The sequence below is a fragment of the Salmo trutta genome, chromosome 21 (genome assembly GCF_901001165.1).
Source record: "Salmo trutta chromosome 21, fSalTru1.1, whole genome shotgun sequence".
Lineage (NCBI taxonomy): Eukaryota > Metazoa > Chordata > Actinopteri > Salmoniformes > Salmonidae > Salmo > Salmo trutta.
The window spans coordinates 23,882,891-23,898,220 of NC_042977.1; the positions used below are offsets into that span (position 1 = coordinate 23,882,891).

The following is a 15,330-nucleotide window of genomic DNA, read 5'->3' on the forward strand; positions in this document are numbered from 1 at the left end:
TACTGCCATCCTTAGGTGAAAATGGGGTTCTGCATAGTCTCCCTCTCTCTCTAGACACTGAGATACTTGTAAACATACTTGAGTCATGAAAGTCACATTTTAATGTATTATTATTAAAGATATGTGTAATTTATTGCATTTGCACTGAACCTGACCTGATCAAGTGAAAATTACTGTCAAGACAACTCCCGCCTAGTCACAAGGTGGTAGTAATTGTGCAAATCAAAATTTCGAGCACTACAGAAGAATACGTCATTTTCAAGATGGCGACGGCCTGTAGGACTGCAATTTGCGGGGGTAAATGTTTTTCACTCCTTGTTTTGTGCACCTAAACAGGTATGTCGTTGAATTATTGTTAATGTTTCCGTCCATGGTGAGATGTCTGTGTTATTGTGACTTTCAATTATGGACTCTATAGCCTGAAAGAGAAGCAAGGGACGGGAGTTGCTAGCTAGCATGTTAACGAAAGGCTAGCTCTCTTCCATCGCACGACAACAACTAACGTTAGCGAGTTGCCTCTGCGGATTTCGATTTATCCTTTCCTAGAAAATGTGTTTGTTCCCCCAAATGTGTTAAGTGACTGACTGGCTTCAATCTACTTTAGTAACTCACCAAAGTAAAGATCCCAGTAAGCTAAATGAAAATACGTATTTTCCAGACGTTGACATCCCGTACATTTCAGGTGCTGAATGAAAGGTTAGAAGATGTATTGACGAAAATACGTCTATACAGATGTCATAAGTATTTTCCAGAAGTTTAAAAAAGTTTTATTTTAATGAACGAATGTAAGGTAAAAATGTCTCTTCTAGATATTTAAAATATGTAACTACCTAATTTACAGACATTGAAAATATGTATTTTTTGGTCATGATTGTATGGCCAAATGTAAACTGCTATACACTGAGTGTACTAAACATTAGGAACACTTGCTTTTTCCATGACATACTAACCCGATAAACCCAGGTGATCCCTTAATGATGTCACTTGTTAAATCCACTTCAATCAGTGTAGATGAAGGGGAGGAAACAGGTTAAAGTGGGACTTTTAAGCCCTGAGAAAATAGACATGGATTGTGTATGTGTGCCATTGGAAAAACAACATATTTAAGTGCCTTTTTAATGGGGTGTCAATCAATCAAATGTATTTATAAAGCCCTTTTTACATCGCCGATGTCACAAAGTGCTATACAGAAACCCAGCCTAAAACCCCAAACAGCAAGCAATGCAGATGTAGAAGCACGGTGGCTTGGAAAAACTCCCTAGAAAAGCAGGAACCTAGGAAGAAACCTAGAGAGGAATCAGGCTCTGAGGGGTGGCCAGTCCTCTTCTGGCTGTGCCGGGTGGAGATTATAACAGAACATGGCCAAGATGTTCATAGATGACCAGCAGGGTCAAATAATAATCACAGTGGTGGTAGAGGGTGCAACAGGTCAGCACCTCAGGAGTAAATGTAAGTTGGCTTTTCATAGCCAATCATTCATAGTCAGAGACGACGCGTGCGGTAGAGAGTCGAAAACAGCAGGTCGCCGGTAGCATGTCCGGTGAACAGGTCAGGGTTCCATAGCCGCAGGCAGAACAGGGTATGGTAGTAGGTGCCTGGCGCACCGGTTTGTCTGTCAAGAACTGCAACTCTTCTGGGTTTTACACACTCAACAGTTTCCCATGTGTATCAAGAATGGTCCACCACACAACTGTGGGAAGCATTGGAGTAAATATGGGCCAGCATCCTTGTGGAACGCTTTCATGCCCCTACAAATTGAGGCTGTTCTGTTGGCAAAAGGGTGCAACTCAATATTAGGAAGGTGTTCAGTGAACATTCTCAATTACACTACCGTTCAAAAGTTTGGGGTCACTTAGATATGTCTTTTTTTTTAAAGAACATCAAAAATACAGTGTAGACATTGTTAATGTTGTAAATAACTATTGTAGCTGGAAACGGCAGATTGTTTTAATGGAATACAGTGAGGGGGGGAAAAGTATTTGATCCCCTGCTGATTTTGTACGTTTGCCCACTGACAAAGAAATGATCAGTCTATAATTTTAATGGTAGGTTTAGGCATACAGAGACCCATTGTCAGCAACCATCACTCCTGTATTTCAATGGCACGTTGTGTTAGCTAATTCAAGTATCATTTTAAAAGGCTAATTGATCAATTGAAAACGGGCCTACTTTAGACTACCGTAATTTCCGGACTATTGAGCGCACCTGAATATACGCCGCACCCACTGAATTAAATGTTTTATTTTTTTTTAACATAAATAAGCCGCACATGTCTATAAGCCGCAGGTGCCTACCGGTACATTGAAACAAATGAACTTTACACAGGCTTTAACGAAACACGGCTTGTAACAAAAATAAATAGGCTTTAACGAAACACGGCTTGTAACAAAAAATTTAAAATTAGCAGTAAGCTTTAGTTGTCTTTTCCTCACGCTGCTGTTTCTAATGTCTTATCATCGACTCATTAAGACCAAGCTCCCGTGCAGCAGCTCTATTTCCTTTTCCAACAGCCAGATCAATCGCCTTCAACTTGAAAGCTGCATCATATGCATTTCTTCGTGTCTTTGCCATGATGAGGGTGACAAAATGACTACCGTAATCAGAAGGATGGGAAGTTTGAGAGCGCTCGATTTAATCTAAACCGTAAACAAAAAAGTTGTTTGACCTTAACCCGTTCGGCAATTTCATTGGTCTAATGAAAGCTTCATGCCGCCCAAAAAACTGAGCACGTCACAGAATGTGTTTTTTGGGGGGAAAAAACATTTGAAAGCGGGAGAAATCCATATATTAGCCGCGTCATTGTTTAAGCCGCAAGGTTCAAAACGTGGGAAAAAAGTTGCGGCTTATAGTCCGGAAATTACGGTAGTTGAGTATCTGGAGCATCAGCATTTGTGGTTTCGATTACAGGCTCAAAATGGCCAGAAACAAAACTTTCTTCTGAAACTCGTCAGTCTATTCTGAGAAATGAAGACTATTCCATGCGAGAAATTGCTAAGAACTGAAGATCTCATTCAACGCTGTATACTACTCCCTTCACAGAACAGCGCAAACTGGCTCTAACCAGAATAGAAAGAGGATTGGGAGGCCCTGATGCACAACTGAGCAAGAGGACAAGTACATTAGTGTCTAGTTTGATAAACAGATGCCTCACAAGTCCTCAACTGGCAGCTTCATTAAATAGTACCCCTAAAAACACCAGTCTCAACGTCAACAGTGAAGAGGCGACTCTGGGATGCTAGCCTTTTTAAAATGAAACATTTAGATCAGCTAACACAATGGCACATTGTAACACAGGAGTGATGGTTGCTGATAATGGGTCTCTGTACGCCTATGTAGATTTTCCATTTAAAAATCAATCTACAATAGTCATTTACAAAATGAACGTCTACACTATTTCTGATCAATTTGATGTTATTTTAATGGACAAAATTTGCTTTTCTTTCAAAAACAAGGACAAGGATTTCTAAGCGACCCCAAACGTTTGAACGGTAGTATATATCACAATCATAATTGTTCATTCCTCTTAATAGGAATGATGAGCCAGCTTAAGATTGCAACAAAATATCTATCACATGCACTTGTGTTACATTTTTCAAACGCTTTAAAACTGGCAGCGATTATGTTCAAAGTAGTTCAATATACAGAATCAACTTGAACTACAATAGCATTCTGAGTAATAGGGCTGGGAATTGCCAGGGACCTTGCGATACTATATTATCACGATACTTAAGTGCCGGCACGATATGTATTGCGATTCTATATTTAGGCGTATTGCGATTCGATGTTTCAAACATATTGCTCACCATAAGTGAGGGAGAGCCATGAAGAAAACACGTTTTGATCAGTAATGGAAATAAAAGTCCTAAAGACATTGGCTCCACGTTTAAAAAGAAGATTCAGAACAAGCTGTGAAGGAAAAATACTGAAGTTTTGGTGCAGGTACAGCCAACAAGCACAAAAATAATATAACGATATTGTCAAAATGGTATATGTTGTCAAATAATATCCCGATATGTAACTATCGATTTAAAAATATATATTTTACTTTTTTTTCTTCTCACAACTGAGTAACAGTTATAGATTTGATTTTTCTTGCTATGACTGTGATATGTTGTTTATCTAACTTAGTTGAATGCACTGACTGTAAATCACTCTGGGTAAGAGCGTCTGCTGAATGACCAAAAATGTTTGGCTCTGCCCCCAAGCACTTTTGGTCGGTGTGGACCAGATCCAAATCTGAACAATTCATAGATGTCTAGGCTATGTTTCACAGGTTTGAACATTACGATACGGCACACTTTAGTGCAGTAGAACATAGAAGATGCTGACAAACTCCCATCCAGACATGGAACAAGTGGTCAAAGACAAGACCAGAGGGGACTCCATCCTAGATCTGATCATTACAAATATGAAGAATCACTATAACACCCCCACTGTACTTGCTCCTCTCAGATCCAGTGATCACAAATGTCTGCTGTTCTCCCCAAAGACAACATCAGGAGGGAGAAGCGAGGTGCAGCGGGAAGAAAGGACGTCTGGTAACCCAGAACAGAAAGGACTGACTGGTCTGCCATATATGAGGTGGAGAGCATTGATGCAAAGGTGATCAACTCCTGCATTCAAACTGCACTTGATGTGTGCATGCCAATAAGAAATAAGAAAACAACACTGGACAAGCCCTGGATGACTGAACGAATAAAGGCCGCCATCAGGAAAAGACAGAAGATTTTCAACAGATGGGGTAAAACAATGAAATGGAGAAAAATACAGAAACACAGTGCAAACGCTTATCAAAGAAGCAAAGACGAACTACTACAAAACTGAAATCCAGGACCTAAAGAAGAAAAGCCCTAAGGAATGGTGGAACTTTAACAAAGGACTGGGAAGAAATAGAACATCAGTAGGGAGAATACAAGTTGTTTTTAATGTCTTCTTTGCTGAGGCATGGACAAGCACCACACCTCTTGCCATCTCCCCCCTGCCCATGCCTACAAGGCAGGTTGAGCTGTGCAGCATTGGCCAGATAAAGCAAGCTCTGACCAGACTCGCCCCATGTAAAGAGTGTGGGCCTGGCTACTGAAAGAGCATGCAGAAGATCTAGCCTCTGTCATCGCACACATTTTGTTAGAGTTTGTATTATTGAAGAAGAACATAAATTGTTAAAGCAAATCAGGGGGAGAAAAATTGGTTTATTCAGAGAGGACAAATCAAGATGTTATGCTGGGAGTCAGATGTTCAGTCTCCCTGTCCTCAGCTTTTCCCCCAGAACAAAGGACAGAATGCCACTTATAACCCCCCACCCTAGCCTGGGGTTGACCAATCAGAAGTCCTTGCAGCAAAACTTGGCCAATGGCCAAATAACAAGTATCCCACTCCAGACTCATTGTACAGACTAATGAAAACGTGGCCCACGACGCTCTGAGTTCATGACTGACATCCCACAGATGTTGAACTGAAAACCAACTCCTATTGGATCGTTAATCCTTTAGTTTAAAGTCCTCTCATCCTCTCAAACTCTCATCCTATGCGTTGTGTATTTATCTTCAAAATATTTTTGTACATGGTTAACATCTACAGCAGTGACTGTTCCTGCTGCCTCGAAGATTGTCAATATGTGTCCCATACCTAAAGTGTCAAGTGACTGGAGGCCCATCTATAACTTCATGCCTTGGAAAACTCCAGGAGAGCTTCATCAAAATAAACTCATGCCAACAGTTTTAACTGAGTGCACAAATCAGTATACCTACCTACCAAAGTCCAACACTACTACCGCCCTTGTGAAAGCCACACACTCCTGGCTGACAGCTACAGACTTAAAAAAAACAACAATGGTGAGTGTTACTTGCTGATATGGCCAAATCCTTTGATCACGCAAAGCTCCTGCAACATCTGTCTGACAATGAACTGTGTCCAAGGTTACTCGCCTGGCTCCACAGCTACACCACAGTAAGAAGGCAGAGGGTGATGGCTAATGGCACTTTTAGCCCTTGGTCTGAGGTCACCTCTGGTGTGCCACAAGGGGGCGAGGTTTCACCATATTTGTTTCTCCACCCGAAAAGTTGTCTTCAGTGACACTCTGGACTAGAGGTCGACCGATTTCTGATTTTTCAACGCCAATATTAATTATTGGACGACCAAAAAAAGCCGATGCCGATTTTGTTTGTTGTAATAATGACATTTACAACAATACTGAATGAACACTTTTATTTTAACTTAATATAATACATAAATAAAAATTAATTTAGTCTCAAATAAATAAACATGTTCAATTTGGTTTAAATAATGCAGTGTTGGAGAAGAAAGTAAAAGTGCAATATGTGCCATGTAAGATAAGCTAACGTTTAAGTTCCTTGCTCAGAACATGAGAACATATGAAAGCTGGTGGTTCCTTTTAACATGAGTCTTCAATATTCCCAGATAAGAAGTTTTAGGTTGTAGTTATTATGGGAATTATAGGACTATTTCTCTCTCTACCATTTGTATTTCATATACCTTTGACTATTGGATGTTCTTATAGGCATTATAGTATTGCCTGCCTAATCTCGGGAGTTGATAGGCTTGAAGTCATAAACAGTGCTATGCTCCAAGCATTGCTAAGAGCTGCTGGCAAACGCACAAAAGTGCTATTTGAATGAATGCTTACGAGCCTGCTGCTGCCTACCACCGCTCAGACTGCTCTATCAAATCAGACTTAATTATAATATAATAAACACACAAATACGAGCCTTTGTTCATTAATATGGTCAAATCCGGAAACTCATTTAGAAAACAAAACGTTTATTCTTTCAGTGAAATACGGAACCGTTCTGTATTTTATCGAACGGGAGGCATCCATAAGTCTAAATATCACTTTTACATTGCACAACCTTCAATGTTATGTCATAATTATGTACAAATCTGGCAAACTGCTGCATATACCCTGGCTCTGCTTGCACAGAATGCAAGAGAAGTGACACAATTTCCCTAGTTAATATTGCCTGCTAACATGAATTTCATAACTAAATATGCAGGTTTAAAAAAATATATACTTGTGTATTGATTTTAAGAAAGGCATTGATGTTTATGGTAAGGTACATTGGTGCAACAACAGTGCTTTTTTCGCGAATGCGCTTGTTAAATCATCACCCGTTTGGCGAAGTAGGCTGTGATTCGTTGATAAATTAACAGGCACCGCATTGATTATTTGCAACGCAGGACAAGCTAGATAAACGAGTAATATCATCAACCATGTGTAGTTAACTAGTGATTATGTTTGTTATAAGTTTAATGCTAGCTAGCAACTTACCTTGGCTCCTTGCTGCACTTGCGTAACAGGTGGTCAGCCTGCCACACAGTCTCCTCATGGAGTACAATGTAATCGGCGTCCAAAAATACAGATTGTTATGAAAACTTGAAATCTGCCCTAATTAATCAGCCATGCCGATTTAATCGGTCAACCTCTACTCTGGACACGGGATATTCAGACGATGTAGGGCTGTCCCGAGCCATACCATTAATCAGCATCAAAGAGGACATTTCCATGGGCTTGGAGGCAAATCAGCTGGAAGAGTGGACCACATCCAACAACATGCTCCTGAATGGGAAAAAGTCTGTGAAAATTCAGATGTTTTTCTAGAGCCCATCCACAACCTGCACCACTGATCATAGGAGGACAGGAAGTACCAGTGGTAACAGCTAAGTATCGTGGTTTTCATCTAGACTCTAACCTCAGTGGTGACACATGGGGAGTAGTCAGTGAGGAAGCCCTCAAAACACCTGCACTTTTTGACTGTTCTTGACAGAAATGGCCTACCCACTGAAGATCTGGTCTATACTACATTGGTGAGGCCTTGTCTGGAATACGGTGGAGTGCTGGTAGTTGGATTCAGTAAAAAGCAGCAGGCCCAACTAGACAGGGTGCAGTTGAGGGTCTTGAGGATCATCTCCAGAGGTTGAGCAGTCCATCCACAGCTCCTCTCACTGCAGAGTAGGCAAGAGTAGGCGAGAGCAGGATGCAGTGTATCTGGTGAAGGACATGCACACTCTTGACCATCCACTGAATGACTTGCTCCCTCCAAAAAGAGAACTGCACCACCAGGCTCCTGCGAAACAGCCACGAACTGTCCTGTATAACTGCCCGTACAACAGTAGCTAAGATGGGGAGAAGTCTGTCCATAATAAAGTGTTGTTAAGGTAGAGCAGCACTTATCAACCAAGCAGATCCTACAGGCCCTAGTTTTGTCGCACCTCGTCGAGTGTTCCACAAAAAGGGGTTTAGGAAAATTGCAATTGGCTCAGAACAGGGCAGCACGGCTTGCCCTTCAATGTACACAGAAAGCTAATATTAATCATATGCATGTCGATCTCTCCTGGCTCAAAGTGGAGGAGAGTGACTTCATCACTACTTGTACTTATGAGAGGTATTGACATGTTGAATGCACCCAGCTGTCTGTTTGAACTACTGCCTCACAGCTCGGACACCCATGCATACCCCACAAGCCATGCCACAAGAAGTCTATTCACAGTCCCCAAGTCCAGAACAGACTATGGGAGGTGCACAGTGCCACATAAAGCCATGACTACATGGAACCTTATGGAACAGCAGGGACTGTGAAGCAACACAAACATAGGCCCAGACACATGCATACACTATAACGTACACACAGATTTTCTACTGTAGATATGTGGTCGTGGTGGATTAGGGGCCTGAGGGCACGCAGAGTGTTGTCAAATCTGTGAATGTATTGTAATGTTTTTAAAATTGTATAAGGAGTAGTATATCTATAATTCTTTCAATAACTGTTGTAAATTTTATCAACGTTTATGATGAGTATTTTTGTAAATTGATGTGCTCATTCACCGGGCGTTTTGGTGGGAATACATTTTCTGAACATCACGCGCCAATGTAAAATGGGGTTTATGGATATAAATATGAACTTTATCGAACAAAACATACATGTATTTTGTAACATTGAGTCCTGGGAGTGTCATCTGATGAAGATCATCAAGGGTTAGTAATTAATTTTAGCTGACTTTCTGGTTTTTGTGACGCCTCTCCTTGCTTGGAAAATGGCTGTGTGGTTTTTGTTGTTTAGGTGCTGTCCTAACATAATCTAATGTTTTGCTTTCGCCGTAAAGCCTTTTTGAAATCGGACACTGTGGTTAGATTAAGGAGAATCTTATCTTTAAAATGGTGTATAATACTTGTTTGTTTGAGAAATTTTAATTATGAGATTTTTGTTGTTTTGAATTTGCCGCCGTGCACTTTCACTGGCTGTCGTCATATCGATCCCGCTAACGGGATTCAAGCCATAAGAAGTTAATGCAACTGCTGTGTCAGATTTTAAAATAGCTTTTCGGCGAAACACATTTTTCAATATTCTGAGTACAGAGCTCAACCATCAAAGCAAGCTATACAGATACCAGCAAAGTTCTGGAGTCAACTAAACTCAGAATTAGTATTATAAATCTTCCCTTACCTTTGCTGATCTTGGTCGGAATGCACTACCAGGACTCCTACTTCCACAAGAAATGTTATTTTTGTTCGAAATACTCCATATTTATGTCCAAATACCTCCGTTTTGTTCGTGCGTACAGATCACTATCCAAAGGTATGACGCGTGAGCGTAAAACGAGACAAAAAGTCAAATAGTTCCATTACCGTTCGTAGAAACATGTCAAACGATGTTTACAATCAATCCTTAGGGTCTTTTTAACATAAAACGATATTTCTACTTGCACATCCTTAGGGTATTTTTTAACATAAAACGATATTTCTACTTGCACATCCTTAGGGTCTTTTTTAACATAAAACAATAGCGTAGTCATTACAGAAGAAAAAGGAGCGGCACGCCAAACGTGCCCGCGCAGTAAACAACTCACTGGTCCCAGGCAGTCCACTGATAGACTGAACTCCTATTCTCTGCCCAGTAACAGTAGACGGATGAAACAAGTTTCTAAAGGCTGTTGACAGCCAATGGAAGCTTTAGGAAGTGCAAAATGACCCCACAGATACTGTAGTTTGAACAGGGATTAGATAGAAAAACTACATCACTTCCTAGTTGGATTTCTTTCTCAGGTTTTTGCCTGCCATATGAGTTCTGTTATACTCACAGACATCATTCAAACAGTTTTAGAAACTTCATAGTGTTTTCTATCCAAATCTACTAATAATATGCATATCTTAGTTTCTGGGAGTGAGTAGGAGGCAGTTTACTCTGGGCACGTCAGTCATCCAAGCGACTCAATACTGCCACCATCCATAAGAAGATAAAAACCTTAATTTTGCTGGACCCCAGGCGGAGTAGCTGCTGCATTAGCAGCAGCTAAAGGGGATCCCTAATAAATACAAATGAACTACTTAGTGAATATGGAGGACGTTGTTCACTCATGCTTGTTCACTTCATTTTACAGGGGTGTCCAGGATTTCAAGCCGGGGATGTGCTGCAATCCAAAATCCAGAAACTGAACGTAACTGGTGTGTTTGGAATGGCGTGCAGGCACAAGCATCTGCTGAAGTTCCTGAACCTGAAGAGAGGAGAGAAGTTTGTGGACGGATGGATGCTTCAGATGCATTTTATTTATGTATGACATTGGCTACGATAACTGGTGTTGAACTTGAATGTCATTTAAGGCTTGCAAATGCTGTGTTCCTACTGGGAACCTGAAAGCAATGCAGGGACCATACATCACAACGTTTCTTCACTATGACATGGCTTTCCAGCTGAAGCCTCATTTACAGGTAAAATTGATAGGTCAATCTATGTCAGCTATAACAATACATTAGATAATGTAATGAATATTTAACCACCAGCCGGTTGTAAGAGATTCATGAATTGCATGATACGGTTTTATGAATAGCTTGAAACAGATTGCTTCATACCTGCTTTGTAATCATAAGTAATGTTTTACACAAAAATTCACAAAAGACCTGCTCCTACTCTAAAATATTTTGCCATTTAGAAAAGCAGTCCCGATCTGATGGTGGACACCACATTTGCAGTGCCAGCCTTTCATGCCTATGCTCGTAATGCTGACTGTCAGGTAATGAATAAAACATTTTCTTTATCATTTATTCTGTTAAACACCACTTCTTTGTAGTTGCAGACAGTTGCCCAAACAGTGTTAAGAAACAGCTAGTTGTCATTTGTCCTACTCCCTTAATTAATCATCTTCTCCCATTTTAATTAGGACTTCTGATTTTACTTTACATTTCAGGTCACTGATGGTACCAGGTATGTGACTGGTAGTGGGCTTGCTGACAGAGAACAGATGGAGAGGTTGTTGTTCTACCTTGGAAAATGTGAAAGATCACAGAAGAGATGACACCATCTCATCGTGTTGACACCCTCACCGATGACCTCTATTACGGGGTCCGGGAGAATCAAGGTATCAATGTATAACAGGATATCAGTTAATTATTGAGATGACGCATTGTTCAGGATTCTTTTAATATAATTTTGCGAAGAACATGCTGATCTATTTGAAACAATCCATGAAATGTATGTTCACCTTCATGTGTTATAGCAACGGCAATACAACTCTGTCAGCAGAAGGTCCTGAAGGAGGAAACTGAGGCAAAGGAGGAGTTGTTGGGGCTGCTAGACAGCATTCCAGGTTAGATTTCATGTGTTTTGCTCATCATTTTTGTTTATGTAATGATCCTTTTCTGCTAATTGAATCAGATGAATTGGAAGCAGGGCTTCAGTAGCTGGAGGCAAGGCTTTCTCCTACAGAGCTCCTCTTTATGGAATGGTTTGCCGATATGAGAGAATCAGAATGTCTCAACCTTCAAATATAGACTGAAGACTTCTGTCAGTCCTATGATTGAGTGTAGTCTGGCCCATTTGTGGGAAGGTGAACAGCAAGGTACTAGCCCTCACAACCCACCCCACCCATAAACCTTGTCTTCCTAAAACATGAAAGTCATCTGATCCTAGAGTCTTGAAGTGTTTGCACCCTTTATAGCCATTATGGTCTTTACCTGACCCTGCTGGTCATCTATGAATGTTTCCTGTTCTGATTATTCATCAGTCTGACACGCATGCACACCATGAACCGCTTGTATTGTGCTTCTACCTCTGCATTGCTTGCTCTTTGGGGTTTTAGGCTGGGTTTCTGTATAGCACTTTGATGCTGTATCACAACTGCTGATGTAAAAAGGGCGTTATAAAATACATTTGATTAATTTGGTGATTAAATCCTTGCTGTGGTTTCACTGACAATTCAATATTTTAGTCAAATTCCCAACATTTTCCATAAGACATGTTTGTCTAGTTTGTGGGCATTGCACATGTAGAAGTCAGCACAAAACTGGCAGTGTGGTTTTATTTTGTTCGGTAATAGATTTAATTAGGCCTGTGATTATGTCGTAGGCAGCACACTGTCGAACATGGAAGTTTGGACCCGTAAGATAAAGGAAACCCTCACAGACAAGAGGACGTTGTCCCTTACCTGGCAGGAGAGAGACGTGGAAACTCTGGCAGAGCAACATCGAGTCGCGTAAGTAGTTGTTCATCTCTGACCTAAGGTTTTATCCCATCTCTAAACACCCCTTTCTGTCTGGTTTAGCCCTACCAGTCATGACTGACACGTTCGTATACCCTACTGTGTATCCTGGTCCCACAATCTACTAGATCTGCATAGCTACTCCCTGTTACTTTATACTCTTATCACCACCACCTGCTGCCACCTGCCCCTTTCCACTACATATCCCAAAGACTGAATGCCCCCCTCTCCTGCTTAATCCATTCAACATTAAGTCTTCTGACCGGATTGAATGCTGGTCTCAACACAGCAGCAATTTTGGAAAGTCTGCAGACTAAGAAGACTCACTGTCTGCTGGCCACAATCCATAGGCTAGTCCTGAAGTGCTCTTTCTATTGTGGCCTGGTCTGAAAGTATGCATGTACTGCAGCCAATTCAGTCTTGTTGAACACTGCATCACTCCCTGGCATATCACTGCTGTTGTTATCTAATTGTCATTCACACAGGTGTTTTGAACTATATGAAAGATTTTTATCAAACTTCAAGATCTTCATGACCATTTCTTTCAATTGTTTTTCAGATGCACAAACTATTGCTGTGCAGCTCCAGAAAAGTCAGGCGGACATCGGAGAGAATAAAAAAGCAGATCAACTCCTACAATGGAAGGAACAAGTCACCTCAATTCCCCCTAAGACTGGAATACATGGATGTTCTCCAGCAAGACCATCCAGTCTGGTCCCAGGTGTCCAAACATTTGGGGGACAGACTGCTCTGGGCCAAGCAGCATGCAGTGATGCTGCACAAGGTCCTAAACGATATCCTAACAGCCATCGCTAAAAGACTGTACTGTGCAGCCAACTTCATCGATCTAGCCAAGGCTTTTGACTCTGTCAATCACCGTATTCTTATTGGCGGACTCAACAGCCTTGGTTTCTCTAATGACTGCCTCGCCTGGTTCACTAACTACTTATCAGATAGAGTTCAGTGTGTCAAATCGGAGGGCCTGTTGTCCGGACCTCTGGCAGTCTCTATGGGGGTACCACAGGGTTAAATTCTCGGGCCGACTCTTTTCTCTGTATATATCAACAATGTTGCTCTTTCTGCGGGTGATTATTTGATCCACCCCTACGCAAACAAGACCATTCTGTATACTTCTGGCCCTTCTTTGGTACAAACCTCCAAGCAAGCTTCAATGCCATACAACACTCCTTCCGTGGCCTCCAACTGCTCTTAAATGCTAGTAAAAGTAAATGCATGCTCTTCAACCGATCGCATGCCCATACCCGTCCGCCTGACTAGCATCACTACTCTGGACGGTTCTGACTTAGAATATGTGGACAATTATAAATACCTAGGTGTCTGGCTAGACTGTAAATTCTCCTTCCAGACTCAAATTAAGCATCTCAATCCAAAATTAAATCTAGAATCGGCTTCCTATTTTGCAACAAAGCCTCCTTCACTCATGCGGCCAAACTGACTATCCTACCGATCCTTGACTTCGGTGATGTCATTTACAAAATAGCCTCCAACACTCGACTCAGCAAATTGGATGCAGTCTATCACAGTGCCATCTGTTTTGTCACCAAAGCCCCATATACCACCCACCACTGCGACTTGTATGCTCTCGTTGGCTAGTCCTTGCTACATATTCGTTGCCAAACCCACTGGCTCCAGGTCATCTATAAGTCTTTGCTAGGTAAAGCTCCGCCTTATCTCAGCTCACTGGTCACCATAGCAACGCCCACCCGTAGCACGTGCTCCAGCAGGTATATTTCACTGGTCATCCCCAAAGCCAACACCTTCTTTGGCCGCCTTTCCTTCCAGTTCTCTGCTGCCAGTGACTGGAACGAATTGCAAAAATCACTGACGTTGGAGACTTATATCTCCCTCATATCTACACAGCCCATCTGTAAATAGCTCATCCAACTACCTACCTCATCCCCATATTTGTTTTTGTTTTTCTGCTCTTTTGCACACCAGTATTTCTACTTGCACATCCTCATCTGCACATATATCACTCCAGTGTAAATTGCTAAATGGTAATTACTTTACCACTATTGGCTTATTTATTGCCTTAACCCCTTCATTTGCACACACTGTATACATTTTTCTATTGTGTTATTGACTGTATGTTTGTTTATCCCATGTGTAACTCTGTTTTTGTTGCACTGCTTTGCTTTATCTTGGCCAGATTGCAGTTGTAAATGAGAACTTGTTCTCAACTGGCCTACCTGGTTAAATAACGGTGAGAAAAAAATAATAAATGTGCCTTAGGGAGCTAAGGACAGGCATCTTATACAGGCAGATCTACACAATGTTGGCTCGGTCAGCACATATGTAGAGGAGGACAGTGATTCAAAAAATGAAAGTGGTTGAGATGTGTGTGTAAGTTATATAGGGGCAAACTATACACTGAGTATTCAAAACATTTAGAATACCTAATATTGAATTGCAACCCCCCCCCCCCCCCCCCCCACACCACACAGTTGTGTGAAGTTGGCTGGATGTCATTTGGTTGGTGTACCATTCTTGATACACACAGGACACAGGAAACTGCTGAGCATGAAAAACCCAACAGCATTGCAGTTCTTGACACAAACCGGTGTGCCTGACACCTACTACGATACCCCATTCAAAGGCACTTAAATATTTTGTCTTACCCCTTCACCCTCTAAATGTGTTTGATAATTTTTCTTCCTTGTTGTAAGGCCATTTTGTTCTTCCCTGGCAACTCAAGTCTGAGAATGTTCATTGCTTCTAAAGAAGGTGATACTGATAACTTGCTGTCTCTCCAGGAACTCCCCTTTACCCCTATAATGGATGATAATATGCAAGAATGAATTGGTATCCATGTTTGATTAAGTA

At 41.3% G+C, this 15,330-nt stretch overlaps 1 long non-coding RNA gene across 3 annotated transcripts; it reads left to right on the forward strand.

Annotated features, from left to right (window-relative positions):
* Nucleotides 1-251: 251 nt before the first annotated feature.
* On the forward strand, nt 252-13,097 carry LOC115156997 (uncharacterized). Of its 3 annotated transcripts, none has more exons than XR_003868369.1 (7): nt 252-336; nt 10,393-10,720; nt 10,942-11,022; nt 11,197-11,367; nt 11,506-11,595; nt 12,354-12,480; nt 13,046-13,097. It is a non-coding gene; the product is annotated as an uncharacterized LOC115156997 (long non-coding RNA). The 3 variants fall into 3 exon arrangements; XR_003868370.1 differs by having other exon boundaries at nt 10,393-10,563; XR_003868371.1 differs by having other exon boundaries at nt 255-297.
* Nucleotides 13,098-15,330: the final 2,233 nt, after the last annotated feature.